The sequence below is a fragment of the Acanthopagrus latus genome, chromosome 15 (genome assembly GCF_904848185.1).
Source record: "Acanthopagrus latus isolate v.2019 chromosome 15, fAcaLat1.1, whole genome shotgun sequence".
Taxonomy (NCBI): Eukaryota; Metazoa; Chordata; class Actinopteri; order Spariformes; family Sparidae; genus Acanthopagrus; species Acanthopagrus latus.
The window spans coordinates 7,928,564-7,933,069 of record NC_051053.1 but is presented as its reverse complement, the minus strand read 5'-3'; positions in this window follow the sequence as shown (position 1 = coordinate 7,933,069).

Below are 4,506 nucleotides of genomic sequence, written 5' to 3'. Positions count from 1 at the left end.
GACCCAAATCGTGACAGAAGGAATCACCGCCCTCCGCCCAATCACAGCGAAGGAATACAGCTGCCAAGCGGGTTGGTGTTGGTGCGCACTGACGCTTCCCCCCCTCCCCACTACCACCACCACGCGCACACACACTCACACACACGCACACGCTGCAAGTGAGAGCGCTTCCCAAATTACGTCATGCATGCCAGTAGCCCCAAAAAGGGAAGTGTCGAGGTAACTTCATGGGAAGAGATTGTGATTTCGAGCTGCAGTGTGCGCAGGGGACGTTGTAAACATAACTGTGTTGGATGCATGCTGCAGAGCTCAGCTCCAACACCTGCGAGTCCACCCGGCGAGGAGCTGCACCAGCGCCTGTAATGGTAAAGAAAGCAGGTGTTTGTTGTTTTTCTCCATGAAGCGTCAAACCTGCATCTGACACATGATCTACGTTCATTAAAAGGTGGGTCAGGAGTTCACGTCTCCAGGCCTAAATGTCCAGGTCTAAATAAAGCCCAAGGATTCAGCTTGCTGCTGGCTGCAGCTGAGAGAAGGAGTCTCTCCAGGCAGCAGACTGAGACTTGCAGATCCTGCAGCCCCACCCACACTCTGTTCTCCAGCTTCTTTACTTTAACACAGAGGATCCTCCATGAACAGCTGCCCCACTGGTTTAACACCCACCTGACAGGTCGCACTTGAAATTGTGTGCTCCTCCACATTTTAAAGAAATCACATGTAACTTGTGTTTGTGTGTGGTGGCGGTGGGGTGGTCCCTGCTCTTTAGATCTGATTCTATGTTGGGGAAACCGGAGACCCCAGCAGCAAAAACGGCAGTATTTATACCCCTGAGACCTGAAGGCAAGAGAGCCCCCCCCCCAGCCCTCTGTGTGTGCTTGGGTATAGACAAGCGGCTGCAATCCAAACCAGAGAGACTGGAGACTCTGGTCCACCTCGCTCTCCTCTCCTCTCCTCTCCTCTCCTCTCCTCTCCTCTCCTCTCCTCTCCTCTCCTCTCCTCTCCTCTCCTCTCAGGAATTGTCCTTACACAGGAGCAGGACTCATACTCGCAGCATCTCGGATCCATATATGGATTGAGGCAGTGTAGAAGAGCAGTAAAGTAAACTGGTCCCTGTGAATAATGGCAGGGGAATGGGACGGACTCTGATTGGCTCCAGTGTAGCGCCGCCGTGAACTATCTGTATATGTGGACTTGTCCAAACAAGACTTTGACAGAGAGCATAGCAGCAGGTTGCTTGGAGAGGTCCGGAGGGGGCTCTCCATAATGATGCGATGGGCAGCTGGAGTGTGGTTGTTCAGTGCAACAAAGTGTACTCAGATGACAGCATGGTTTATCTTGTATCCCTCCGTGTTGTTGATGTGCGGGTTTGCAATGACTGATTGTTCGCTGTGGTTGGAGCAGTGATGCTTGGCGTTCCTGTGGTATGCTTCCTTTTTTTGGGAGTGCTGTGGGTGTTGGAGTTATAGGGTAATAGACAGAGAGGTGTGAGTCAGTGGACAACTGAACGCGTAAACACTCCACGCTGAAGCTCTCCCGGGAATCCTAAGTTGTCTGAAGATGTGACGATCTGCAGCAGAACCATGTTTAGCAGAACTGCAAGTGAGTCCCACAATAAAACTGGATACACTGCCTTCATGATTGCTGATTCTGGGCCTGTGTGCACACAGCGGATGTTTGAACACCCAAAGTCACGTACTGCATTGTATACATTAGGATCATATATGCTAATTTGCCCCAACAAAGGACTCTCTTTGCGACAATACAGTAAAACAGCAATGATTGTGACAAAATTAAACTGGCAATAGACTACTTTTTGCTTCTATTTATCATTCTGAGGTGCGAACTGATGGTACAGTATAATGACAGCGGACTGAAAAAAACATCCGCATATAGATTGGTTCCTTGTAAGCCTCACTCTCATTTTTTACCGCAAAAATGTTGGTTGCATCATGCCACGAAGAAAACAAGCCTGCAATTGTGTGACCAAAACAGGAAGAGGCATTGTTTTCCCCGGTCACGATCCGCAGGTAACGCTGGGACAACTGGACTAACTGTGGACATTCTGCTCTTCAAAAGAAAAATAACCCGCTGATGGAAGAGGTGAAGAAGGTGAAAGGGCGAGGCCAAACTGAGGTTGTTACGGTTGTTTTTTGATAGCCCGGCTGTTAGAAGTAGCTGTGCTGCTAACCCTGTCTTTGCGACAGTGGCGGCAACAGAGAAACACCGAGGGGGGGAGTTGAAAAGTTGTCTATTTCCACTTTGATTGCCTTATGGATTTTTATGCCATGCTACTGGCATGGCTCTGGGGATAGGCCAGTCAATGTCATTCTGTTTGTCAGCCCATCACTTTGTCCCAGACTTCAAAGCTATTCAATAGTTTGATGGGAAATTGTGTTCACACATTTATGGTGCCCAGATAATGAGTCCTAATGTCTCTGGGGATCCCATGACTTTCCTTCTACTCCCCCCATGAGGTTGACATTTGTGGATTTTGAGTGAAGCGTGTCACAGTAATCGATTTTCATCAAATATGGCACAGACACAGACACTGGCACATACTTGGTGATCTTCTGACTCAGCTGTACTTTACCTTAAGCACTAACGTTACCATCTTTACACTTCAACCTATCTTACACCTGCTTAACATCAAATTCTTACTCTCGTGTCCCGATCATGAAACTCTTTAAACCATTATTTCGACTGCTGTTTGTGTTAAGAACCAACAGATCCACAGAGTATGACATATTCACTGCCCTCCATTCAGTCGCCACACACCTTGAGGACATGAACAGCTACATCAGAATGCTGTTTGTTCATTTCAGCTGGGCGCTCAGTTCAGTCTCACCCATGAAGTTGATTGGAAAACTTACCACTCCTGCAACTAGGCTTTTGGACTTCCTCACAAACAGACACAAGACAGTAGGGATTGGCAGTCACACCTACTCCACTTTAGTCCTCACCACCAGCGCCCCAGAGGGCTGTGTGTTCAGCCCCCTGTCATTCATGCTGTACTCCCATGACCGCACTCCCAGACATCAACTCGATTGTAAAGCATGTAGACAACACCACTGTCATTTGTTGCACTATAAACAACGATGACACTTCACATCAGGAGGAAATCAACAATCTGGTGCACAGAGAACAATCTACCGTTCAACGTGAACAAAACCAAGGGTCTGATTCTGGATTTTAGAAATAAAGGAGGCAAAGACACACACCAATGTCTACATCAGTGGAGCTGAAGTGGAGAAGGTAAACGGACTGAGGAATCGGCATCACAGAGCTAAATTCTAAATTCTGGTGCGTCAACTTTTAGAGAGGAGTAAGAAAATGCATCCTGACTGAACGCATCACAAACTGGCATGGTTCACACATGGCCCAGGACCTGAAGGCTCTGCAGCGAGTGAAATTAAACCACCCCAAGCATCATTTGGTACCCTTTTACAGAGCATCAGTGATGTCTGTGAAGTGAGATGTCTGCACGGAGCCCAAAGTAAACTAAAAGGCAACACCTACCCCAGCCACAGTCTATTCACCCTGCTGCCGTCTGGCAAAAGTTACAGGACTGCCACCAGATTACAAAGTAGTTTCCTTCCTTAGGCTTTCAGACTTTGTAAGTCATTCTCTGCACTCCACTGTGTAAAATATTTTTTTCTTGTTTAGCATAGAGCAACTTGCATTTTTTTGTACAACCCTGTGCAGTAGAACGAAAAATAAAGGAATCTTAAACCTTGAGTTAATTTCCCCCTTGTCTGTCTTTTGCTTGTTATCACTATGGTTTTCTGTCAATGATCAGCTTTAGCTTCAGCTTTTTGTTTTTGCTTATGTTTGTTACGTGTAATCCTGAACACTTTAGTTGATGAACAGTGCCGTTTGTTTATGACCTAAATTCACTCTCCGTCTCTATCTCTCCATTACAATCAGAGAAGAAAATATTTTGACAATGCAGGAGGCTGACAGCAGTTCTTTATTCTGTCGCTCTGATAACCTTTTACCTTGTTGGCACACGAGAATGGACATTAAAATGACAAGATTTCTCTCCACCAACATCTTTTTGTCCAAAGAGGAGCTTTTAAACAATGGTGAGAATTATTTGCAGCAGTTGTCGTGCCCATAAAATACAAACACACACAGAAAAAATAAGCCAGATGGCTTTCTTATGTGTCATTTACAACAACAATCATCAGCTGTCTCCGATCAACTTGCTTTTCATGTCATGTTGATGTTGATGATAAATCTGCAGCAGGGCAGCACATTTGATATCTATTTAGAGTGATAATTCATACTCAGAGTTTCAAATCACACCATGAATTCTGTATTCAGTATTTATAGTTTCTCATGAAAAGTCCCCTAAACTTAGTATGTTTGAAGCTTTCTGAGCAACTGGGTGTAATTTTCACGCAACAGTGCCCCTCAGTGTTTGGCCGAGGAACACATGCAAGAACGGGCATGTACATGGCACAGAGAGACAAACATCTGGAGCTGGAAGATGAATGTGCACAGTGA